This window comes from Rhinatrema bivittatum, chromosome 9, assembly GCF_901001135.1.
Source record: "Rhinatrema bivittatum chromosome 9, aRhiBiv1.1, whole genome shotgun sequence".
Classification (NCBI taxonomy): Eukaryota; Metazoa; Chordata; class Amphibia; order Gymnophiona; family Rhinatrematidae; genus Rhinatrema; species Rhinatrema bivittatum.
The window spans coordinates 186390118-186417282 of NC_042623.1; the positions used below are offsets into that span (position 1 = coordinate 186390118).

General features: G+C 48.5%; 1 protein-coding gene across 1 annotated transcript in view; it reads right to left on the bottom strand.

Annotated features, from left to right (window-relative positions):
• Positions 1-27165, bottom strand: part of TNK2 (tyrosine kinase non receptor 2) — a 151944-nt gene that overhangs the window by 115442 nt on the left and 9337 nt on the right. The window contains exon 2 of the mRNA XM_029615719.1: positions 7012-7087. The gene's annotated coding sequence lies outside the window, so the exon portion shown is untranslated. The remainder of the gene's footprint in view (positions 1-7011; positions 7088-27165) is intronic.

The window sequence follows — 27165 nt, forward strand, 5'->3', positions numbered from 1 at the left end:
TCTCAATCACACAATTACACACACGTTCGCTCGCTTACATAGGCTCTCACACAATTACACACACGTCCGCTCGCTTACATAGGCTCTCAATCACACAATTACACACATGTCCGCTCGCTTACATAGGCTCTCTATCATACAATTACACATGTTCGCTCACTTGCACAGGCTCTCGATCATGCAATTACACACATGCTCGCTCACTTACATAGGCTCTCAATCACACAATTACATACATGCTGTCACACACACACACACTTGCTGACTCACTCTCCACCGAACTAGCACCAGTAGCAGCCTCCTCCTCTTCCAGTCCTCGTGATCTCGAGAAAGGAGTCCTATTGGCCGTGGGGGGCTGACGCTGAGCCTCGTTTTACTCTGGACCAACACTGCTGCTCTTCTTCAGGCCGACTCTGCAGAGACTTTACCTAGGGGGTCTCTTCTTCCCGCTGCACTCCACTTCCTCTTCCGGGCCGCAGGGTGCGGGAAGAAGAGTCAATACCGGTGCCGCTGACTTCAGCTCTCTTGCCACGTTCCACCCGAGTTATCAGCATTTTAAGCCCAGGCGGAGGATGATTTCCTATTTCGCTGGGGCAGGGCGAGCAGCTGGGCCAGCGGGGGACCAGAAGTGAGAGAGACACCAGTTGAGAACCGCTGCTCTGGACTAGAGCTTCCTTCCCACTGAAAGATTCCTCTTGTAATTTGAATGCCTCACAATCACAAACAGATTTCGTTCACTAGGCCCCCTTCCATAATAACCCTACCAATTCCTCGAGATTCAATTTGCACCAATACATTTGGCTATACAAGTACGTTTCCTTAATTCTTGTAGACTGCTCCAAAATACAGGAAGAAATTTTAGTAGCCCAAATCAGCCTGGCAAAAAAAAAACAAACAGTGGATCTTCGAGAGTCGCAATACCTTATTGGACCAGCACCGATCCTGCATAAATGAGTCTTTCAGATCCCAAGGGTCCCGTCTTTAACTGAAATGTGATTCATCAGAAGGGCACACCTTGTGTCCCGTTCCCTAAAGCTCACATACATCGTTTCTGGATAATTCTCGCACTGCTCAGCCCGCAGAGAAGGAAGAGAGAAACTGGACTGGGAAGCGTTCAGCAACAGCCTCCAGCCCGGTTCTAGTGCCTCCTGAAAGGGCACACAGGACCTGAACGGTAGACTAGGACCATGGGGGGGGCCCATAGAAATCTGATCATTTAGCTTCCTTTTCTTTGCAATTAAAGATCCTCTGTGCTTATCCCCCTTGAACTTGGTTCTTTTTTTTTTTTTTTTGACACAAGACCTTCCATCTGCTCATCCCAAGAATATTCCTTTCATGGGTGTAATAGAGGGGGATTTTTATTTTCCTCCCAGTTGGGTTTCTTTTAAGTTTGAGCCAGGTTTCCAGAAACCCCTCTGCCCTGTGCTGGGGGATGGTCCCGCAGCAGGGCACGCACTCTCCTCTTAGAAGCTTCAGAGGTGGCCCTGCAGCTTTCTCCGGGCCACCTTACTCCCTGGGCCCGAAAGGGGGAAAGCCACCTTCACGGCCGCAGGGCTGGGGGAGGCACACGCTGACAGGAGGTGCCCCCCTCCCCAGCCGCTGCCTTCCCACCCGCAAGCCCACCAAGGAATCAGCTGCTCAGTGTAAACGCACCGGGCCCTGCGGCCCCCTCTCTCCTGCCCGGCCGGGACTCCCTGAATGAGCTTATTGTGCAAGCCAGGGAAAACAGTGGCTGCAGTCAGCAGGGCCGCCCTGCCGCCTCTCCCGTCTTAATTAGAAACATTCACACTCGGGCTTAACAAGAGGGACACTTCAACCAGAGAGGCCACGGGGAGACACACGCTCCCGCACCAGGAGAGCCCGAAAACGCTCCTTGCAGGCTCAGCACTGTGCGCTTTGCAGTCAAATTTCCGGCAGCGGTGTTTTAATTGGTGAGAGGAGTAAAGGGTTAGGGTCTTTTGGGGTGGGGGAACAGCCCACCTTATTCTGAACCTGTGAATATCCAAATTGTTCAAACTGTTTGGTTTTTTTTTTTTAAAGCACCAACATTTCCCACGGACCTTTTCCCCACACCGGGCTGGAAGGTGCACAGCTCACCCAATGGTCTCTCCTGCCCTTTTACGAATGATGTCGACACGGCAAGTCCTGGCATCCGAACCCTCCCGCAATGCGCTGCTCTCTCTCTCTCGTGTCCAACGTGCTTTTTCTTCAAATTCAGATGTTCGATATTTTTTTAAACGAACGGCGGGCGCCGTGCTGGTGCAGCCTCCTCCTCTTTATCAGTGCTCACACCAGCACCGTGCAGGCCCAACTCGGCTCACGCCCGACTGGCGGCCACTGGATCTTCGTGGACGTTTGACCGCCAGCACTGAGGGTTCTTTTCTATAGCAAAAAAACATAACGGCAGAGCAGCAGCCCTGCCCATCTCACATCTTGGCGATTTACCCCGGTGCCTTTGAAACAGAGCCAGCATGCAAAGGGAAGCTACGGTCTGGAGCCTCTTCAACTGAATCCCAGAGGAACAGAAAAAAAATAAAGACGACAGATACAAAACATGCACATGTGCACACACACACACACACGCACGCGTGTTCAGGTAGCTTGCGGCCCAAAGCAGGTTTACAAGGGAATGTATGCAGGTACAAAATTTTTTGGAAAATTAACTACAAGGTTTGTGGGTTCAAAGTATCCCCCCCCCCCCCGTGATGGATCAGTACAACAGACGTATCAGGGTCAGACGAGGGAAGATGAGCGAGTTCCTTACTGCCAGTCACATCCCGCTGGGGAACGAAGCCAAGACCAGCAACCAGGTCAGAGAGGTCACCCACTGGCTTTCAGGTGCCGCTCCCCCTCCAGAGGTTAAAGTCTCCAGTGTGCGACCACGCCGACCCCGGGGGGGGGTGCCTAGAACGGGTCAGAGCCCCTGAATCCTGCCATGCTATTTCCCCCCCAGACCAACAAATTAACCTTCACGGTCACTGCGAAACTCCTACAGGAAACACCGCAAGAATTACCCGAGAACACTGACAGAAAACCCGCGCGTTGTAACATTGTGTGCGTCAAGAACGCCTTCGACAGCAGACCAAGCTAGCATGGAATGCAAAACGTCCATAAGAGGAAGAGGCGCGGGATCGCTGTGGTGGAAACTGCCCCCCACCCCAACGTGGAAAACACTTTCACAAGGGCTGAAGCTGCAGCAGAAGCCAGCACAGAGCTCTGGGGGGGGGGGGGGGTGCGCAGTTAAAAAGGCCCAGCATCCACCCCGAGCGAGCGCTGTGAACACGGGAGGCTGAAGGAATGTGCTCTGCACCGTTCCCCCCCTCTGAAGTGACTTTTTTTTACACTCTTAAGCTAGTTGCTCTGATTTATCCGCCCTACGTACTTCAGAGCCCGCCGTCCCGAAACTATCTCCCAGAAACCTAAAGATAAGACACAGAACTGGAAGTCAGCCCGCTCCGTCCGGCTCTCTCATCTAAGAATAGCCGTTATGTAAATGCAGAGGCATTTTTAATCGCCAGCTCCCCAGAGATGGCCAATAAGTTATCAGCGCTCAGCACCACACATCTGGTCCACGTCTGGATGCTCTGACTTGGCGGCAGGACCCTCCTTGCACCAAGGGGCTGCGTACCCCCCGCCAGAGAAAGGACGATCAGGGTCCGGGTGTGAACGACAAGAGCCACGCTGCCCAGGGCTATGAAACTGACCTGGGGGGGTCTCGTTCATTCTAGACATCATTATTTATTTATTTATTTTTAATTTTTATATACCGGAATTCCTGTATACAATACAAATCAATCCGGTAGACTCTGGTAGACTATACAAGCGACACCCGTTTCTATAGGTAAAAAAACAGCGCACCTCTGAGGGAGGGGGAACGGATTGCAGAGCCGAGTAATTGGTGCGGACGGGCAGATTACGTAGGCCGAACGGTCTTTTTCTGCCGTCATGTTCTTATAGGCAGACTGCCATGAATAAAATACAAAAAAAAAAGGTGACATCACTTCTTATACATCACCAGAAACGTGATGCCACTTCCCTGCTCAATAAAGGATCCCGTTTCAGCAGGATCCAGACTGCTGCCAGAAGAAAAGTGACATCAACACACATCCCACATTAAAAGTCTTCTAATTCCCTTTTATAAAAAAGGACAAAAAAAAAAACCAAAAAACGAGTCAATTCACGTCCACTGTACATGGAAAAACCAGTCTGTGTAACTTCAGGTCCCTGCAAAGCTCTCCCTCCTCTACAACGGGGATTACCGCTTACTGCCAAATCCCAGCTTTCGGATTAAGCAGCAGGCTGTCAACTTCCAATAAATCAGGTTAGAGCAGGTCTTGCTCTTTATGGGCCTTTTGCTGTGCTGCAGATGAGATGCGTTTATTCAAGAGTTTCACTAAACACAATTTAACCAACAAGGCGGCAATATTACAAAAAAAAAAAAATTAGCTTCACACTCAGCAGCTAGGAAAAAGCAGAACTCCTCAGCTTCTCTGTTTCCGATTCTTACACCTCATTCCCATGGAGAGTTCCCCTTCAAATTTGCCAGCATCAGTTTGAGAAAAATCAGGCTCTCCCTGTATTAATCGTCTCCAGAAATCTGAGCTTGGGCAGATGCGCCAGAGGGAGGAGAGCTTGCAAATCAGATGCCATAGCCGGACCAATCAATAACACGCGCCTTTACTATGGGGGCAATTTTGAAAGGAAAATAACCCCTTTGAAAACTGCTCCCCCCCTCCCAGTTAAACGCGTGCAGAGATGTCAGACGTGTGCGCGCACTGCACCAGCTCCCGTGCTGGGTTACATTTGTTACCCCTTCCTACGTGTGCCGTCCTCATTTTTCATCAGAACACTCAGCAAGGGGGTTTCCCTTTGAAAATGAGCTTGCAGTTCTGCGGGCAGCATCATTATTCAGATTCAAACGATATCACTGGCATGAACAGTTTTACAGATGTCGCCAAAGCAATACAGAGAGGCGCCAATATTTAGCACTACTTAGCTGTCTAATCAGGGACTTATTCAGCAGCTGCCACTTGGCTGGATATCTGCCTATGTTCAGCGGGCACCACTGAGCCAGATAAGTATTTATCCGGCTAAGCAGAGAGCTGGATATCTTGGGGACAGGCAATGGACAGATGAGGTGGGGGCAACTTATCCATCATCTTAATCGAACAAGCGCCTATATTCAGCCTTACGAAGTTTAAGTGAATAAGTTAGACCTGCTCAGCAGCTCACTAGAACTTATCTGGTTATATCCAGCAGCACAGAGAAGCGCCATTTACACAGTCAGGTAATATATACATGCTGAATATCCCTCCTAAGTTATCCGGGTAACTTAGGTAACCGGATATCTGAATATTGGGCCCGGAATAATTAAAATAAAATAGTAGGAAAAGAAGAGGAAAAAAATACAAAATGGTAATAAATCAAGTAAAAAAAAGGTCCAGATGAGGAAAAGTACAGCATCAGAGCCATGTCTCAAGTTTTGATGCTGCTCAGTCTTGCCCCTGGGTCAGCTTTCATATTCGTCTCTGTAGGTGCAGATTTCTCTGTGCTTTTCATTGAAATGAAAGTGATGCTGGCAAAAAAAAAAAAAAAAAGTGCTATCATTTACCAGCAGTAGAAGAAGAAACAGAGGGTAAGGGGGCCACTGTGCTTGGTGCTGCTCGGAATTACAAGAGGAATCCCCCAGTCCCCAAATCATCCTTCCCCACACTAGGAAGAGTCAACACTGGTCAGGATGACGCGTTCCACAGCATTAAAACAACAGACGTCCACAGAGTTACCGAGTGCATAACCTGAGGGCCCCCCGCCAGGGCATCAGGCACAAGCTGAGCCCACCCTGGCTTCTTCTCCAACACCCCCCCCCCCCCAGCCCTACACCCCCAACTCAATGCAACGCTGTCGTCCTCGGAGAAAGGGGGACCTACAAATCTATAGATGTAACGAAGCAAAAACAGACTGGCTCGACTTGCCCCCCCCAATAATCTTCAGCCCTCTGGTGACTCCCCATGCTCCTGCAGAAGCTTTACCTGGAGGACATCTTTGGGGGGTAACTGCACGTAAGCAACAATCCCGAAAAGAGAAAAAAAAACCAAAACATTTTCTTGGAGCGTCAGGAGGGGATGCATAGTGTTCTGCTTAGCACCGTACACTCACAGGAAAAAGCTTCAACCAAGCCAACATTCTGAGCCCTCCAAGAGCCTGGAGATGCAAGAAAGCATCAGGACCAAGCCCAGGCCAGCCGGATCACAGATTTTTCAAACCCTCCCGCTGTCTCAAAGCACAGCTGCTTCCCTTTCCTCACAGGAAACGCACAGAACAACATTTGGTATTCTTAAAAACATTATGTCGGGGGCATAGGGTCAAACCCAGCCCGTTCTGGGACCCTTCTCAGCCTCGCATCCCAGCGTTGAACACAAAGGCTACAAAAAAAGCCCCAGCCGCACAGGAGAACGCTTGTTTCTCAATGCAGAGGGGGCCCCGCTGGCAGTTACATCCGTGACTGAAGGCAAGGTTGCGTTTCCCTGAGATTCATGTGACGCACAGAGCCAGAAGGCCCTGCTATGAGCATTTATCTGCAGCTTATGCAGTTAAAATGCAGGACAAAATGAAAATACCAAACGAATTAAGTCATCAGTTCCTCCTTGCAGGTAACCAAGTGGGACTCCCTAATGCGGAGGAATGCGGAGGGCTTCTGAGAAGGCAAAGCCTTGCCAGCATGCAGCACACCTCAGCCCAGTACGCAGCCAGTCTGCCATGCTTCTGCCCTCGATAGCCAGCTTCTACTCTGTTAACACAGAATTAACACCAAGCAGAGGGAGGCAGCGACACGAAGATGCAAGGGACCAGTCCCGTGCACCGGCTTCACTGCTCGCCTACCAAGAGACGAGGGAGTCTCTTCCGGCACACGTGTGCAGGATGCATCAGGAGCCAGGTCGGCGCATGCTGCAAAGGATTAATTAAAAAGGTATACCAAGGTAACAAGAAAGAAGCGGCAGAAGATGTACTCACAGCTGCGTCTTCAGGTCCCCTGCATCACGTCTGCTTCCAGTCCCCTCGACGCCATCCTGCTCCACACCGGCTGCACCTAGAAATCAAAAGGGAAAATAATATAGCAAATCTCACCACCGCAGCAGCAGGAAGTGGGCTGGATATCCACCTACTTCCCCCTTTCATATCAGTCAGAGAATCGCATCTGCTCTACCCATCTCATAAGTCACAAGCCCAGTGGCCACCTGAAACCATAGGGTGAAACTAACACACAGTGACACACAGCACAACTACAGGAGCCTCAGCGTGCAACAAACCACAGTACAGCTAATGCTGCCTACTGCACACACTCCCGTACAGGTTTGTCATTACGCAAATCCCATGCATACACACACACACACACACGCCCCTACTTCAGGGTTCTGAAAGAAGTGAAAAATGAAACTGCAGATCTATTACTGGTAACTTGTAACCTATCATTAAAATCATCCATTGTACCTGAAGACTGGAGGGTGGTCAAGGTAACCCAAATCTTTAAAAAGGGCTCCAGGGGCGATCGAGGAAACTATAGACCAGTGAGCCTGATTTCACTGCTGGGAAAAATAGTGGAAATTATTCTAAAGATCAAAATCACAGAGCATACAGACAGACATAGTTTAATAGGACCCCAGCCAGCATGGATTTATACAAGGGAAGTCTTGCTTCACCAATCTGCTTCATTTTTTTTGAAGGGGTTAATAAACATGTGGCTAAAGGTGAGTCAGTAGATGCAGTGCATTTGGATTTTCAGAAGGCATTTGACAAATTGCCCCGAGAGACTATTGAGAACATTTTAATAAGTCACAGGATGGGAGGCGATGTCCTTTTGTGGATTGCAAACTGGTTAAAAGACAGGAAACAGAGAGTAGGATTAAATGGTCAGTTTTTGCAGTGGAGAAGGGTAAACAGTGGAGTGCCTCAGGGATCTGTACCGGAAATGATGCTTTTTGATACATTTATAAACGATCTGGAAAGGGGAACAATGGATGAGGTGATCAAATTTGCAGACAACACAAAATTATTTAGCAGTGTTAATCACAAGTAATTTGTGAAAAATTGCAGGAGGAGCTTGTGAGTCTGGAGACTGGGCATTTAAATGGCAGATGAAATGTAATGTGGCAAATGCCAAGTGATTCTGATTGGGGAAAAGTAACCCAAGCTGTACTTACACGATGTTAGGTTCCATATTATTTATTTATTTATTTTATTTATTTCAGATTTTTATATACCGGCATTCGAGACAGCAGTCACATCATGCTGGTTCACATAAAACAGGGGTGCATAGTAAACATAACTATAACAATGGTGCTGAAAAAGGCAGTTACATATAACAGGGTGATAAGAACTTGGCTGAGAAGGAAGAGAAAGGATAGGTTATTAATTTACACAGGGAAACGATAGAAGATATGGTAAACCATGGTGTAGTTGGAGATTAGTTAACCATGTTGGAGATTAGTTAACCATGGTGTAGTTGGAGATTAGGGGTGGCTTGGAGGTGTTAGGAGTTACCAGATAGGAAAAGGATCTAGGCATCATTGTGGACAATACTTGTGAGACTGGAAAATTGGGCATCTAAATGGCAGATTAAATTTAATGTGGACAAGTACAAGGTGATGCATATAGGGAAAAATAACCCATGCTATAGTTACACAATGTTAGGTTCCATATTAGGTGCTACAACCCAAGAAAAAGATCTAGGCATCATAGTGGATAACACATTGACATCATCGGTTCAGTGTGCTGCGGCAGTCAAAAAAAGCAAACAATGTTAGGAATTATTAGAAAGGGAATGGTGAATAAAACGGAAAATGTCATAATGCCTCTGTATCGCTCCATGGTGAGATCGCACCTTGAATACAGTGTACAATTCTGGTTGCCGCATCTCAAAAAATATATAATTGCGATGGAGAAGGTACAGAGAAGGGCTACCAAAATGATAAGGGGAATGGAACAGCTCCCCTATGAGGAAAGACTAAAGAGGTTAGGACTTTTCAGCTTGGAGAAGAGAAGGCTGAGGGGGGATATGATAGAGGTGTTTAAAATCATGAGAGGTCTAGAACGGGTAGATGTGAATCGGTTATTTACTCTTTCGGATAGTAGAAAGACTAGGGGGCACTCCATGAAGTTAGCATGGGGCACATTTAAAACTAATCGGAGAAAGTTCTTTTTTACTCAACGCACAATTAGACTCTGGAATTTGTTGCCGGAGGATGTGGTTAGTGTAGTTAATTTGGCTGTGTTTAAAAAAGGATTGGATAAGTTCTTGGAGGAGAAGTCCATTACCTGCTTTTAAGTTCACTTAGAGGAAACAGGATGCTGGGCTTGATGGACCCTTGGTCTGACCCAGTATGGCATATTCTTATGTTCTTAGTTCAGTGTGCAGCAGCAGAGGTAAAAAAAAAAAAAAAAAAAAGCAAACTGAATGTTAGGAATTAGGAAAGGAATAAAGAATAAAACTGAGAATGTCATAATGCCTCTGTATCGCTCCATGGTGAGACCACACTTTTTAGCGCTATGTGCAATTCTGGTCGCCACATCTCAAACAGATATAGTTGCATTGGAAAAGGCACGCAGAAAGGCAACCAAAATGATAAAGGGGATGGAATGGCTCCCTTAGGAAGAAAGGCGAAAAAAGCTTGGGAGAAAATAATCTTGAGGGGGGATAAGATAGAGGTCTATAAAATCACGAGTGGAATGGAACGAGTAAATGTTAATCAGCTGTTTACTCTTTCAAAAAATACAAAGCCTAGGGGACATTCCATGAAGTTAGTAAGTAGCACATTCAAAACAAAACATAAAAAATTCCTTTTCACTCAATGCACAATTAAAACTCCAGAATTCATTACCAGAGGATATGGCTAAGGCAGTTAGCATATCCGGGTTTTAAAAAAAAAAAAAGGATTTGGACAAGTTCCTGGAGAAGTCCGTAAACTATTAACCAAGTAGACTTTGGGATTAGCCGCTGCTTAACACTGCACGATAGCAGCATCCTGCCAGGTACTTGTGACCCAGATTGGCCACTGCTGGGCACAGGATACTGAGTCTGATGGACCCTTGGTCTGACTCACTATAGCAATTCTTATCTTTTTATTATACGGAGCGTGACTGCAGAGTGACGCATATGAGCAAGGAAGAGAAGGGTGAGCTCCCCCCGGGGCGATATCGAGAAGCAGCAAAACCTTTTTCAGCAGAGAGGAATCTTCCAAGGAGGCAGAATTAGGAGTAACGTCGGAAAATATCTCTTCAAGAAAAGGGAGGCGGACGTACGGAGGAAAGAGTAACAGGCCTCCGGGAATCCCTAAGCTTTTGGAACAGGCACAGTTACAGAGAAGGAAAATAGTCTGAGCCGAAGTGGATTCTTCGGGCTGCGGGGTCCCCCAAACCTGCCCTACTGACCCCCCCCCCCCCCCATATCCAGTTTGGGGTTTTTCCAGGAGAGCCGCAATGCACAGGCGTGAGATGAGTGCAAGAACTGAAAAATCTCTCTCAGGCGTACGTATTGTGGCGATCGTGAAATCCTGACTGGCCACGGGATCAGGAGGGGGTTTGGCACCTACCGGGAGACTGGATGGGCCTCAGCTGCCCTCCTATTCTATATGGATAAGAGGGGCTCGCTGGTGCAGTGGAGCGGTATCAAGGGGGAAAAGTGTGTGTGAGAGGGGGGAGGGGGTCACCCTCGACGCATCTGAAAAGCTAAGGGATGGAGCCTGATAAAAATGCTTTTTTCTGGATTTGCACACATGCAGACATATACTGTTCACTCTTTTTTTTTTTATAACTGCGCTTTCCATGGCGATAAAAACTTCCAGAGGGGTAGCCGCGTTAAGGCCCGTGGCAACAAAAACCATCAAAGAGGCTAGTGGCAAATTATAGCCTTAACTGAAGCGCTGCGGCATGGGCTTCGGAGGATAAGACCTACACGCGTGTGCCCTGTAAAGCGGCCGGGTCTAAAAGCTGCCGCCAGCCCTTCTGTCATTTTTGACGCCTTCCATGCTGGCACCTTCTAGACTTAACCGACGCCCGCTGCTTTCCTCAACCTCCCATATCGGCATGAGCTCCAGGTTTAACAAGATCTCACCTCCCTCCCTCCCTGCCGCCTCTGCGCCAGGACCACCATCCCAGCCACACACCTGTGCTTCTCCTGCAGCTCGCCTGGGAGAGCGGGAAGCAGAAAAGCCTCGGACAGACCCAGCTGGCGAGGACGATCCTGTGGGGGAGGCGCAGACCCCACGAGAGGAAGGGACAAACGTGGCTTTTACCTGCCTCCCCACTCGCAGCTCCGGAGGAGGAGATCCCGGAGTTACGCCAAAATAAGGACCCTGCACTTCCAGCCAAGCAGACAACTAAATATAGTCCAGGAAACCTCCCTTTAATAAGACGACTGCATTTGATGCTTCCAGCTCCTTTGTTTTTCTTAATGTTTTTTTTAACATTGTACTGGTCCTTCCCCAAGAACGGGGCCACCCTACAAATTCCTCAGGTTCTGTTCTCCTGCAAGACAAAACTGGATAACACAAGAGCGATGTCCGTCACGATCTCAAGATAACAAAGCTGCCAAAAATGTAGCCACCAATGCAAGTGACTGAACGTGTCCGGGAGGTGCATAAAACTCGCCTACTGGTGCACACAAGTGGTGCACTGGGTTACTCCGCGTTCACGCATTCATTTACGAGCTTAGAAGTCTTAACGCCGCCGTATTTGTTTGTTCCTTCGTCAGAGTCTCGTGCACCATCAGGAATCTCTGATCTGCCCCAGCAGACACAGCCCTGACTGCAAAGTCCAGCAGGGGCGCGGGGGTGGGAGGTTGTTTTTTTTTCCACAGGAGTGAACCCGATTACCCTGGCGCATCCCGCTAGGCTCTCCCTCCGTGCAGTCCCGCAGGACCACTTCTGGAGATGAGACCGCTGGCTGCAGGAGAGCATGGCTTCTTTAGCAGCTGATGAAACTATATCCGTCACTGTGCTGGGACTCTCCCGCTGTCTGATTATCTTCCAGAACTGAAAAACAGAGGGGGGAGGTGAAGTACGGTACCCACCCCATGATGAAAAACATGCGTTTCCTACGTGCACGCATTTCTTGAGAGAGCATCGATAGGGGGGAGGGGAGCCACAGAAATAACCAGCAGGACTGCACCGCCTCTGCTTGTGATCGCCAGGTAATTGGGTACAAAACCACGTGCATCGCTAGTGAAGAGTCCGCGCTGATCTCCGGCGATGCACTGGAGGCACCAGGTGCAAGGGGGGGAAACGCAGGTCTCCGGCACTCCGCAGCCCCTTTCGGAAAAACTCTATCCTGTGTTCAGAAAGCACAGGGTCTGGGGCGTGCACGTGCTACAAGCAAAAAATTGTATGTGGAGGGGGACACCGCGTGCAGCTCCGGGGGGACGGGACTCCGTGCCAGGTCACAGATTGCCAACGTCAAAGTTACAAGTTTTACCTTTCAGCTCGCTCGTATTGTTGGACCGAGCCCTTGTCCCTGCCAGGCCTCCTGTGGCCCGGAAACCTGCTCCCTGCGCTTCTGGGGCCTCCCGCAGCCTCTCTCGACAGCCCAAGTTATTACCCCCACAGGTACAGCCGGCCCCGTTCCTTTCCACGCGCAAGCAGCCAGAGAACTCACCGGCTCCAGCGGATTCTTAACAATTGAAAAGAAAGGTTTTATTTACACAATTTTATTATTATTATTAATTTATTTTTTTTACTACTCTTGTTTTTTTTCCCCTCGTTCGTACACGCAGCGTGACACGTCAAGGCCTGCAGCTAAGGGGAGCGAGCGCGTCGGTGAAAGTCAGGCATCATCCCCGGCTCGCCTCGCGCCTCACGGCCCAGCACGTCCCGACCTGCCGCATGCACGCCTCCTCACGCTTTGCCGGCAGGTTGTCGGGTTTGTTTGTTTTTTTTCCTTTTTTAACCTCATGTTAAGTTTTGTGCTGGCAGCAGGAGGGCCTGGGACAGCAGGCTGAGCTGATACAGAGCGCAGGTTAAGTACTCACCCCCCCACCCCCCCGTTGGGTGCCCTTCCTGACAAAAAAAAAACAAAAACCCAGAGAAGGCAGGGCAAGGCTGCGAGGAAACAGAACAGAGGCAGTTACAGGGCCAAAAAAAACCCACTACTCTCGGATACCCTGATCGGCACCGAGAAGCACCAAGCAAAAGCGAAGGCCCACAGACAACTACAGGGTGACTCGATAACAGGAAATCTCCACACTGCCTTCTTTTTCAGACCCGATAACTCTCAAGCTCTTTCTGGCTGGATAAGTGCAGCGTTCGGTATATTTACTGAAGATCTGCATCCCACCTAAGCAGCACCATGACGCTCGGGGCGGCCGATCCACGAGCCGAGGACGGTCCTCGCGTGCAGGAAGCGCAGCTTGCCTTACACAGATCGCACAGCTTCCGAGGAAACGTGCAATGGGACAAGAAATCACACGGGCAAGGGAGTCCCCCCCGTCCCCCCCGCCCAAAGAGCTTACAGTCTCTTCAGGGGGAAAGGAGAGGTGAGACATGCACAACAGCTGCAAGCAGAAGGATAAAAAGGTTTGCAGAAATGGCCTGGAGGTATCAAAGCTCTTACGGAGATCTAGGCTGCTGGGTGGGGGTGGAAGGGTGTTAATCTGCCACAGAAAAGCACAGGAGTAAGGGGAATGCATTTGGAAGCAGAAAATTAAAGAGTGTTCTTTACTGGGGGTGCTGACGACAGGAAGTGTTTTTGCCTTCCAGATAAACAACGCCACAACAGAACAAGGAGCCCTCCCCTTCCTGCGTTCAGGCTTTGCTTGCAGGGGAAAAAAAAATTTCCAAAAGCTATGAATTCAAGGAAGCTTGAAGGCATGCACAGCACCACTGCCATAGGAACAAGGCAATCTCTCCTCCCAGTGCCATGCATACCTCGCTCCTACCAACCCTCCTTTTAAAAAGGGAAAGACTCCTGGGGGAGTGCAGGAGTGGCACACAAACAGGGACACATCTGGGCGATAGTCAAATTAGGGAGGGATGAGAGGGGGGGAAATGCACAGGAAGAGCAGAGCTCATGCCACGGGGACGAACCACGCTTGCGTTGTACCGAGTCCCGGGGACTTGCCCATGGAGGGGTTCTGCCGGCTGACACTTCATTTAGGCACCACACTGTGACCATTACCAGGGATCAATATTGATTTGTAGTTCCTACTTCGGTCTATAAAAATTATAAATAAATAAATAAATAAATAAAATCAATATCATCACAACCCTCCCTTTCTCCCAGAATAAACGGGCAGCTCAGCAAAGGGAGTCCCAGTAAAACGTTCAGTGCCAAGGACTTACTCCCCAGGCTGCCCAATCTCTCACAGATAACAACGGTGCACACCTCACCCCATGCACGTGGCCCTACCCAGCGCATCACAAGCCCGAGGCAGAGCCTGGATGCAGCCACGTGAAGGGCAACGCGCAATCTCAGGAGCTGCAGCACACACACACACACGTATGTTCACATGGACCAGGACAAGGCCTCATCTCACACAGACACACAGGGGCTCTAACTTTTATATGATATCCTATTGAATTATTTTGGGATAAAACAGGTAGCCTTTTTTTTTTGTTATTATGGTAGCCATCTCTCCAGGGAGGAGGCAGCAGCCTTTTGGGTAGGCTAAGAGGCTGGAAACCAGACGGATCCATGTTCAAACCCTGTTTCTGCCAACAGGCAATCACTGGGACCTTGCCAAATGTACTAAAAGTTTTTTTTTTACCATTTTGCATCCATGGGGAAAAAAAAAAAATGTTCAATGTGCGGGCCCCACAGTATCCTGGCAGCTCAGGCACTCACTCACCGTCACAGGAAGGGTGACAAGCTACATGGATCGGCCTCCGAAAGACAATGCTAGGAGGAAAAATGTTATCAGGGATCAAGAAATCTTTCGCCAGGTACGGAGGCGTGAGGGGAAAGCTGGAGATGAATCGGGCGTCATTATGGACATTAGGGAAGCTTTACCAATCTGGCGGCACAATATTAGACTGGGTAACTGTCACATAGGGACATGCCAGAAAGGTAAAGTTTCTAGATGAAATAAATGTCTGCTTCAAGGAACAGATGGTCCAGGAACCCACAGAAGGGGGGGGAGATATTTTAGACCTAATTCTTAGTAGAATGCAAGATTTGATGCGAGAGGTAACGGGTAGCAGGGCCATTTGGCAACAGTGATCATAATGCGATCAAATCTGAGTTAATGACTAGAGGGAAGATATTAAGAAGATGCTGCTCTAGCACTTACCTTTCAAAAGGGAGACTTTGATAAAATGAGGAAAATAGAAAAAAAAACTGAAAAGGTGCAGCTACAAAGGTAAGGAGTTTACATCAGGCATGGACATTGTTTAAAAATACGATCTTAGAAGCCCAGATCAGATGTATTCCATGCATTAAAAAAAGGTGGAAAGAAGGCCAAACGGATGCCACCATGATTTAAAGGCGAGGTGAAAAACTATTTTAGCCAAAAGAACTTCTTTCAAAAATTAGAAAAAGGATTACATTTGAAGAAAGTAGGAAACAGCATAAGCATTGGCAAGTTATATATAAAACATTGATCAGGCAGGCAAAAGAGAGAATTTGGAAAGAAGCTAGCCACAGAGGCAAAAACCATTTAGATGACAGAGAGATAAAAGGTGCACTTAGAAAACGAGACCATATCGGAAAGAATACATTAATTCTTTGCTTTAGTGTTTACGGAGGAGGTTGCTGGGGAGATACAAATGCTAGAAACTGTATTTAATGATGATAATTTGGAGGAACTGAAATAAATCAGTGTGAACCTGGAAGATGTAATAGTGCAAACTGATAAAGAGTAGCAAATCAGCTGGACCAATGGTATACACCCCAGAGTTGTGGAAAAACTGAAAAACGAAACTGCAATCCATCATGTAATCCATCATTAATATCCTCTATTGCAGGGGTGCTTAAACTGGTGGTTCAGGGGCCTCCCTCCCCAGTCAAACAGATTTTCAGGATATCTCTAATTAATATACATGAGATTTATTTGCATGCATTACTATCTATGTATGCAAATATTTCTCAATAGGGATATCCTGGGAGAGGGAGGGGGTTGCCCCAAGGACCGGCTTGAGCACCCCGTTCTATTGTACCTAAAGACTGGAGGGGCAGACAATGTAACACCAATCTTTAAAAAAGGGCTCTAGGGATGATCTGGGAAACTATAGATCAGTGAGCCTGAGGTCAGTGTCTGAAAAAAATCATAGAAACTATTCTAAAGAGTAAAAATCACAGAACATACAGAAAGACATGATTTAATGGGACACAGCAAACATGGATTTAACCAAGGGAAATATTTCCTCACTAATCTGCTACATTTCATAAAGGGGTTAATAAACATGTGGACAATGGAGATCTGGTGGATATCGTGTATTTGGCTTTACAGAAGGCATTTGATACAGTCACCCATGAGAAACTCTTGAGAAAATCAAAAGTCAGGGGAGAGGAAGCAATGTTTTACTGTGGATTGCTAACTGGTTTAAAGATAGAGAACAGAGAGTAGGGCTAAATGGTCAGTTTTCTCAGTGGAGAAGGGTAAACAGTGGAGTGCCTCTTGGATCTGCACTGGAACTTTTGCTTTTTAATATATTTAGAAATGATATGGAAAATGAAATATAACAAGTGAGGTGATGAAATTTACAGACAACAGAAAATTATTCTGAGTTGTTAAATCACAAGCAAATTGTGAGACGTTGCAGGTGGACCTTACAAGACTGGAAGACTGGGAATCCAAATGGCAGACAGAATTTAATGTGGACAAGGTCAAAGTGATACACATAGGGGCGGATTTTCAGAGCCCTGCTCGCCTAAATCCGCCCAAATCCGGGCGGATTTAGGCGAGCAGGGCCCTGCGCCGGTAGGCCTATTTTACATAGGCCTACCGGCGCGCGCAGAGCCCCGGGACTCGCGTAAGTCAAGGGGTTTTTGGAGGGGGCATGTCGGGGGGCGGGCCCGAACCGCGCGGCGTTTTTGGGGCGTGTCAGGAGCATTCCGGGGGCGGGCCCGGGGGCGTGGCTACGGCCCAGGGCAGCCGGGGGGCGTGGCCGCGCCCTCCAGACCCGCCCCCAGGTCGCGTCCCGGCGTGCAGGAGGCCCGCTGACGCGCGGGGATTTACGCCTCCCTCTGGGAGGCGTAAATCCCTCGACAAAGGTAAGGGGGGGGCTTAGACAGGGCCAGGTGGGTGGGTTAGGTAGGGGAAGGGAGGGGAAGGTGAGGGGAGGGCAAAAGGAAGTTCCCTCCGAGGCCGCTCCGATTTCGGAGTGGCCTCGGAGGGAACGGGGGTAGGCTGCGCGGCTCAGCACGCGCCAGCTATACAGAATTGATAGCCTTGCGCGCGCCGATCCAGGATTTTAGTGGATACGCGCGGCTCCGCGCGTATCCACTAAAATCCAGCGTACTTTTGCTTGCGCCTGATGCGCCAGCAAAAGTAGGCCTATTCGCATAGTTTGAAAATCTACCCCATAGGGAAAAGTAACCCACACTGTAGTTATGTGATGTTAGGTTCCATATATCAGGAGTTACCAGACAGGAAAAGGATCTGGGCATCATCATCATGGACAATATGTTGAAATCTTCAGCTCATTCGGGCCGATTCTGTAAAGTGTGTGCGGCTGCGCGCACCGTTTAATTCGCGGTAGGCCATGTGTTTCTGAGGGGCGTCTATTACTCCTTATACTGTAAGGGGTTTAGCGCCTTGAATAAGAGTGGCCAAACCCCCTGAAAACTAATAGCGCTCATCACATGCAAATGCACGTTGATGAGGCTATTCGTCAGTCACCCGGGATTCAGAAAGTAAAATGTTCAGCCAATCCGCACATTTTACACTCATAAATTAACGCCTGCCCAAGAGCAGGCGTTAATTTATGAGCAGCCTGGAAAAATGTACAGAAAAGCAGAAAGTACTTTTCTGTACACCCTCCAACTTAATATCCTAGCAATAATAAGTCGGAGGAACCAAAAACTTAAAATAAATAATTTTTTTTTTTTTAAATGCGCCGGTGAGTCTGGTTAGGAGAGCGGACACGTAATTTTACCGGCCTCCAGTTTCCTAACCAATCGCTGTCAGCGGGTTCGGAAACAGACGCTCATAAAATTGATCAGTGGATTTCCTGAACCCGCTGGGCCAAGGAGGCACTAGGAGCGCGTAATCATCCCTAGCACCTCCTTTTGGTGCGACCCCTCATTTAAAATATAGGATCGTGCCCAGAAGAGGTGGCTGGGCGCGCGTTGGGAAGAGCAGGTGCTCAACACAGAGAGCCCGTTCTCCCGCGATGCTTTCTGTATCGGGCTGATTGTGTGGTGATGGTCAAAAAAGGCAAACAGAATGCTAGGATTGGAGAATAAATCAGAGAATGTCATAATGCCTCCGTATCGCTCCATGGTGCCACCTCATCTCAAAAGAGATATCGTTGAACTGGAAAAGGTTCAAACATGAAGATGTGCAAGAAAATGGTGTCGACTGGCCCAGAGAACGCAGCGTTTTGATGTCACAGCACGGTGCCAGGCTCGTAGCTGACTGGTGCCATTTCCATGCGGACGACCTGGGTCAGGACCTCCGCAGGGCAAGGTAAATGTGGGCAGGAGTGGGTCCTGGGGGGGGGGATTGGAGGTTGCAGGTGGTCAGCCCTGGGGAGGCTCCGGGTTTGCCCTAGGGGTCATCCTCAAGGTAAGCCCGGGAAAATCTCCAGTCTGAGCCAGAGGGGTTTTCTCTTTTTTTGCAAGACAAAAGAAAAGTAAATCAATTACATTTTGGGGTTTGTTTTTTTTTTAAATTTAATTTCGGTTTGAAAACATCATGAAATGAATGCACGTCCCTAGCGACCAGAATGATAAGGGGGATGTAACGAAACGATTGAGGGGAGATAAGATAAAAGGTCAATAAGTAATCGTGAATCGGTTATTTATCCTTTCAAAAAATACAAAGGCTAGGGAACATTAAGTTAGTAAGGAGCACATTTAAAACAAATCGGATGGAAAAAAAAACGGTTTTCAAGCAACGCACATTTTAGAATTTGAAGACTTTAAATTGGTCATACAGGCATCTATATTGCCTATTCTTGATTACTGCAGTACCATTTACTTAGGATTGCCAGCCTCCTCGTTGAAACCATTACAATTACTTTTGAATTCCACAGCTCATCTGATCAGTGGCAAAAAAAGAACACCATCTTGATCATATTACACCCACTCTGTTCCAGCTTAAATGGCCTCCCGTTCGGTTTAGAGGTCAATACAAAACATCGCTCATAAACGCACAAGCTCCTTAGCACCAACTTTCTACTACGAATACATCGATCTACAAGAAACCTCGGCTCTCAAGAACGGGGGTTCCTTGAGGTACCTTTGCTAAAAGCAGCATGCTTATCTGTAACAAGAGACTGTGCCTTTTCTGTGGCTGCACCTACAATGCGGAACTCGATACCGGAAGCATTAAGACCGATGGGATGCACAAAACCTTTTTAAAGCACTCCTAAAAAACCTTTCTGTTGGGATGAGCTTTTGTGTAGTTGAGGGTGCATAGAACCTTTCTGAAAACGAAGCAGTTTTAATAAAAACCTTGTCAGTGCCGGATTTTTGTCAGAATTATTTACACTGTGGATTACGAGGGCGGAGTTAAGATGGCTGCTTGCAGGTAGCACGTCTCGGAGCTCCCGGTTTCTTTTCTTGTTTCTTGCGAACAAATACTTATTTTTTTTTTTTGACCTGATGCCGCCGAAAAGGAAAGGGAGAATGAGGGTTTTTCCCTCAATACCCTCTCTCCCTCCGGGACAAAAGACTCTTGCCGAGTGTGCTCAGTTTAATCTGAATCGGGAGGAGCCATTCCCCACTGGCGAAAACGACAGGGAAGCAGCCGTTTCGCCTGGGGATACAACGCTGAGCCCACCGATGCTAAGATCACCACAGGCAATTTCCTCGACACTCCCGCCAGAGACTGCGTTGGACCCCGTGAGACTACAGACCTCAACGGGACCCTTGGAGGGAGCAGTGGCGGGTGAAGGTTCGAGAAGTGAAACATCAGTACCGGAAGGTATTGCAACTCCAAGGTTGGAAATTTCTTCTAATAAAAATGCTTCAGAGTTTATATCAAATGCTGGGAAACACCAGGAGTTTGCAACCCCGGTTAAACCGCCTGTAGTTACTTTGGACGTACTCTGGGAGCTCATGGCTCAGCAAAATTTAGTAACTCATGGGACAATGGTTCAAGTTACTCAAATTGCTACACGTCTTGAGATGGTGACCCAAGACCATAATTTAAGACTGTCTGAACAAGGGGAGAAGATACAGCAAATAGAAACCCAGTTGAAGGCTATCCAGAAAGTACAAACAGCTACAATTCAAGATTGTACTGCCTTGAGTAAAAGAACAGAACTCTTGGAAAATCGCATAAGGCGGTTAAATTTGAGACTATTGAACTTCCCCAAGGTAATGGGTGAGTTACCAAGGGTGACATTATATAAATATCTGACTGAAATTCTTCATATATCATCAGAAGATATTCCACCATTTAACAAGGTGTACTTCCTGCCTTTTAAAAGATCAAGGAGTAATGGAAATCAAAACCCTGTGGATCTGGAGAACTTGACAGACTACTTAGAATCATCAGGAGTGGAAATTGTGGAAAGGGCCACCTTACTTATTTCTTTAATATATGAAAAAGATATGGGCCTCATTATGAGGAATTATTTCTTAAACATGGGAACTAATTTTCTGGGTCAATGTGTACAGATCTTTCCAGATCTTGCTAAAGCCACGCAGGAGAGAAGGAAGGGACTCCTAGCACTAAGGCAAGAGGTGAGGGTGCTAGGAGCCACATACCAGTTTAGGTATCCATGTAGATGCGTGGTTAAATTTAACAACAATACCTATATATTCCTGACTCCTGAACATCTAAAGGCGTGGATAGACTCCCAGAATCGGCTATTGAGAGTATCATCTCCATTAGTTAGCCCAATATCTTAGCATAAATAGAGAGATTGAAATAGTGCAAGCTATTGGCATTTTCTTTGATTGATTTCTTAAGTAAAGCTTCCTTTTATTTCTTTGTTGTCCGCCCCCCTCATTAAAATAGACTTGTGGACTAATAATGGAGACATATTTCTTTATATTAGAAATGATTTATAATTATGTATAACTTTATTTCTGTTTTTCTGTGCAAGGATGGAAATGCTTGTAATTATTTGAAAAATTAATAAAGAATAAATTAAAAAAAGAATTATTTACTGTAATTACAAAAGTTTGGTTTTAGATTGGATTATTGTGATTACTGTGTATGTTTATATTGTACATCGCCTAGAGCTTGGGCACAGGCGATTAATACATTTTAAGAAGCATAAATGCATCACCAGAGGAAGTGGTAAAGGCAGTTAGTGTAGCTGGGTTTAAGAGATGTTCAGACAAGTTCCTGGACAAGCCCACAAACTGTTATTAACCCGATAGACTTGAGAAAAGTAGCTGCTTATCCCTGGGCGTTAGCAGCTTGAGATTTATCTGCTACTGGGGATCCTTGCCAGGTACTTGTGGCCTGGATTGGCCTCTGTTGGAAACAGGATGCTGGGCTTGACGGGCCCTTGGTCTGACCCAATATGTTGGTTCTTATGCAAACAGAGGAAGTGGACCGGCGTGCCAGGCCGGGAAGCCTTGAAGTGCCGGAACATTCTAAGCAGCACAGGAAGGAAACAGAAGCCAGGAAGAAAACGTGCCGGTGGAGGTTTCTGTCTTGACCGCCCACTGAATTAGTTAGGAAAAACAATGCTGGCAGTTTTGCTGACTTAAAGCCCCGAGAGGCCTCGTGGGCTGGGAGCCGAGAAGCTGCTCCACAGGAAATGCAATGGCTCTGCCACGGCAAGGCGAACGTGGCACAGGGGTCACTTCAGCCTCTGCTGAGGCCGCCGCTTCGCCCTTGCCGGTCAGAGATGCCTTCACTGTAAAACCTCTCGCCGTCTGTCGCTCTTTAAAGAAGGCAAGAGTGAGCCGCCTATCGGAAATCTCACACAGCTGGCCCCTGTGTCAGTTCCCGAAGACCCGAGAAATGCCTGCCACCCGAGGTGGGCGCTGAGATGCACGGCAAGCACGCAAGGCATTTTATGATTCAATATTCACAAAAAAAGCACCGTCACCCTTACACACCCCCCCGCCCACCTCAGCTCTCTGTGAATTACAAAGACCCGGGGCGGGGGGGGGGGGGGAAATAAACACACCCCACACCAGCCGCAGATTAAAAAGCAGGCATACAGAGGTCCGGAAAGGAAAGCCTCCTCCCCCCCTCTGTTATTGCTCCTTTTTGGTTCTTTTTGTATTCTGATTTTTGTTTCTGCTAGCAATGTTATTTTGTTATATTATTATTTTGTTATATTGTTTTATATATTGTTTTATTGTATTTCCCGCCTGAGTTCTTTGTAAACCGGCATGATGTGTTTCACGAATGTCGGTAAATAAAAGTTAATAAATAAATAAAAATAAAATAAATAAATAAAGTAGATTCTCCTCAGGGCTTCTGAAATGTTCTGCTGGCGCTCTGCGCTCCTCATCCAAAAACCAAGCTCCCGGCCCTGCACCACCACCCCACGCAGGGCCTGGGTTTTAAATGCTTAAAAGTAGAAATCCTCTCTCTCTTTCTCCCGCCTTTCCTCACTGTTTCACTGCCGGACGAAGGGCTCCCGATGGATATGAAAAACATTAATAAAGCCTTAATTAGACGAACGTAAGAATAATCAGGAGACCTCGTGCGCGTGTCCCGTCTTCCAATGAAGGGAGGAGGTGGGTGGGCGAGAGGGGGGGGCGTCTTCTGAAGTGGCCCTCATGCCTCACGACGTTTTCCCCCCCCCCCCCCCAAAAAAAAACAAACTTCCAGCTGAAAGCCGCTTCTGCGGCAGCGAGGGGCATTAGCAGCGCTGCCTGGGTGTCTGTTCAGCGAGGTGACCACCATTCCTTCTGCCCAAGGAGGAGCCACCCCTGGCCGACAATTCCCTCCCCGGGACGAGGCGACTCTCTAACGGCAAGGGGAAAAGAACCCCAGGAGCGAGAGCAGGGCCCGCCGAGCGACCTCGTCACCTTTCTCTTCCAGCAGTGTCTGCAAGGCCCTCCTCCTCCTTTTCGCCACCTCCCCGATTATTAAGACCGGTGCCTTTCTTCCTGCTGCCAACCCTTACACCTCTCTGCCCAATCTCAGGGGTCCCCCTCTTCTGCCCGCTCCTGCAGCACCCTCCACCGGGTCTGCAGTCCAGGCTCCTGCATGCCCCCTCCCCTCCCCAACGGTTCCATCCTCCTCCTGATGCGCGGCGACTTCGTGGGTCTCTTTTATTAAAGGTTCGAGACGCGTGCCGTCCCTGCAGGGCGATCCCTCCCGGCAGCTTATAAACCAGGTGCAGTGCTCCCTGCCAATAAGCGCAATCCGCCGGGAGAGCTGCGCGGCTGGGAAGCGCGGTTTATTCGCGTTTCGTGACGGGGGACACAAGCCACCCCCCCCATTGTACCTCCCGGAAACCATAACCACCGCAAGGCTCAGCCCCCCCCATATCCTCTAGCTTTACCCCTACCCCTCTGTTTAGCCCATGCTGCCTCGAATGTGCAAATTATAGCACAGCATAAAGGTTATAAACATGTCGAGTCCCTCAGGTCTGACAGCACAATAAGACTATTTACACTGCAACCCATCGCGGATCATGCAAGTCGGAAAGGAGGGACTGCCATTAGAAAATGAAACCTAAAAGGGATTTGTAGAGTTTGTGTGTGTGTGTGCAAGCAGCAGCAGCAGGTAACATAACCAGCCCTAAAGCAGCACCGAGCAATCAGGACCTCCAAGAATTCAAGAGAATGCTCTGCCCACCTTTTAAATACAATCAATCACTCAGGCCGATACCATACTGTGCACTGAGCCTAGTGCACAACTTAACCAGCGCTTGGAGGCGCGGCCATTATGCAATAAAAGAGATTAGCGCTTCCAAACCAGCACGTAGCTAATAGCGCTCAACACATGTAAATTCATGTTGACGAGGCCATTAGCTGTTACCCACTTATGCAAAAGAAATAAAACGTGCATTGGATGCGCACATTTTTACTCTCAAAAATTAATGCCTGCCCCGAACCGAAAAAAGGTTAAAAAAAAAAAAAAAAAAGTAACGTGCTAGAGGACGACAGACAAAGACCAACTGGCCCATCCACTCTGTGTGCGGTCAGGCACGCTCTGCAGGCAGCTGGCACAACTCACACCCCCCCACAGCGCAGCCAGATAATAAGTCCCTCAGGAGATGTGGCACGATGGGAGTCTGACAGGCCGAGACGGATCATAGATTTATTTATTTATTTAGCACTTTTCTATACCGACCTTCATGAAAAAATTTCATATCAGATCGGTTTACATGTAACAAAGGGTATAACTTAAACATAATTAACCAGAAGCGGAAGTTACATATAACAAGGGTAGATAACTCCAAGTTTGGCCACCTTGTTAAATGTAACTGTACCTTCTGTCACCACAGTTCTAGTTCTTTGTTCTTAAGTTCTAAGTATTTTATTGCACCCCCATTCTATGTAAACCAGCAAGATATGTTTTCATGATTGCCGGTATATAAAAACTCTAAATAAATAAATAAATAAATAAAATAACTGGGGGGCTAGGCTAGTCAGAGGTAAAGGACAGAGTAACAAAAACAAAATTAGGCATCGAGACAAAAAAATAGCGGCTTAGATGATGCTGCGCCCCAGTTTGCTCACCTTGCACCGAGTCACGTGCTCGGACCTTGGGCCCAACCATGCCAAGTCCTCACGCGGTTCTACAAAGCGTCAGGAAGTTAAGTGGTTTCCAAACGTTAGACGTTCCCTTCCTTACCAACAACTGATAATGTTGTTATTTTCACTTCTCCGAAACACAAAATTCTTTCCAAGTTTGTATACATGGTTTGTTTGTTGTTTTTTTTTAATCATAACTTTAAAAGCAACAGAGCCTCCTACTCCACGTAACCAACAGCAAAAGCAGGGCCACTCTGACTCCAGAAGCCCCAGCAGATTCCTGAGCGGGTGAACAGCCTCAGAATACGCGACTTTCCTAGTTTCTTTAAGAAGTGGGAAACTGTGCCACACACGGACTCTCCAAGACTCCAAGGAAAACTGGGTCTAACCCCCATTTCCCCAGTCCATCAGACCCAAAGGGATCTGCCCTTGCATCGAGGGCGCCCTGAAGCCTCTCTCTCGAGCGTGGCTACAGCACCAAGTTACTCGGCCCGTTCCAGTCGCTCTCTCTCTCTCAGCAATAAGCAGGAAGCCCTCTTCACGTAGCCCGGCGTTGCAGCAAGTTTACTAAACAGCGCGCTTCGTGGCCACTTGATTCTCATCAAGCCAGGGCAGAAACTCAAGAATTGCCTCTTGGCTACAGGTATCAGCACATTTGGGGGGAAAAAAAAAAAATCCAGAAATCTTCTGACCGGAGGAGTTGACAGCTCGCTTCGGCTTTCGTGTCGAGATCTCAGCAGGGCGGCGATGTCGCTCGGTAATGGCGTCCTTACCTCATCCCTACACCGAACCTCCAAATGAGCAACACGAGGTTCATCCCTCCCTCCCCTCTTCCCCGCCGTCAGCAAAGCGCCCTCTGCTTTTACTCTTCCACCGGTCGAGTGTTTGAAAGTAAATATCGCATGCGGTCCGGCAGAGCTAAGCGGTCATGGGAAGGAGGAGCTGGGCCATCAGAGGACACAGAAATGGAAAAAAAAAAAACCCAAGGTAGAGCCTCCAGCCAGAGAGGCCCAGGAGCGTGCGTGGTTCCAGCGCAGGGGGCGGCACAGGACAGCCCGCTCTGCAGCCAGCAGAAGAACCCGCCTGGGATAAACCGTCTGTGCCATCCAGGGATAACCAGGGCGCCCTGGCGGTGACTGAGCCATCCCCTCCCCTCTGCTCACGCCTGCCCGTCTTCTTGTGCTACTCTCGCGCGCAGGCTGCCTCGGTCACCAGCCACCTCGGGCCTCCCTCTCCCCCACTCCTGAGGATGCAGGACAGCAGCGCACCGGGTCTCCTCACCTCCTGTGCATCCCCCTCCAGCCGGGTGGGGGGCCGCCTCTTCCTCTTGTACAGAAGCAGGGCCTAGCCCACATGGCGCTGCCTCCTCCTCTCCCAGCCCATCTGAAGAACGGGTCCGAAACAGGGCTGCATTGAGGCACGTGAAAAATCCATATCCGGGAGGCGGGGGGGGGGGGGGGGTGTTAAGGTTTTCCCCAACTTTAACCTGAAAATTGTATTGCAACGGCGAGAGAGTAACCTCTCCATCCTTGGTGGGTGCTTGCCAGATATCCAGTGTCCGGCCTGTTCAATGGTTTTTTGGTATCCGGTCATGACCTCAGACCTCAGCACAGGCTCTGATGGAGAGCACAGCCCGAGCTTCCCAAGAGGTGTTAACTCTACAGGCCCAAGCTGATATGGGGTAACCTGAGCTGCTAGGATCCGGAGTGCTCGCCGATCAGGCACACAACGAGGGGAGAGGAGGGGGTCTATGTACTAAAAGCACGTTAGCGTCAACACAAGAGTTAATGGCGTGTAAACACCAGCTGCGACGGCCCACGTTACCATCGGCGAAACCTAACACAAAAAAAAATATTTAAATGAGTGAACAGGATGCAGAAATATGCTGATCAGCTCATTTAGAACCGCCGCAAGTTAGCAGAATTTGCATTAACAAACGCATCTGCGTTAACCCTTGCTGTTAACGCAAAAGCCGAGCATCCACATCAGTTAATCCACAAAGCTGATTTTGACCCCTGGCGCACTAAAGGCTTTTATTCCTTTTTGGTTCATGGTGCGTGTTAACGGGCCCTGCCACAGTCTCCTTTCCGCAAAGTGACGTCTGTCAACCTGAGAAACCCTGCTGAAAGTCAATCCCCCCCCCCCCCCCCCTCTGCTTTCACCTGGGCTGCCAGGGTGCGCCGCCTCGCACCCGTCTGCGGGACGAGGAGGCTGCAGCAGTCACAGATGCGGCCCCCGGTGCCCAAAGTTTACAGCAACACGCTGCTGCTCCTCGTGACCTGCAGCAAGTCACTTCACCCGCCACTGCCTCGGGGTCTGATTCACTACAGGCTTTCCCCTCCCGTTCTGTGACTACGGGAAAAATGCCTATTGAATCAGGCCCTTAGACCG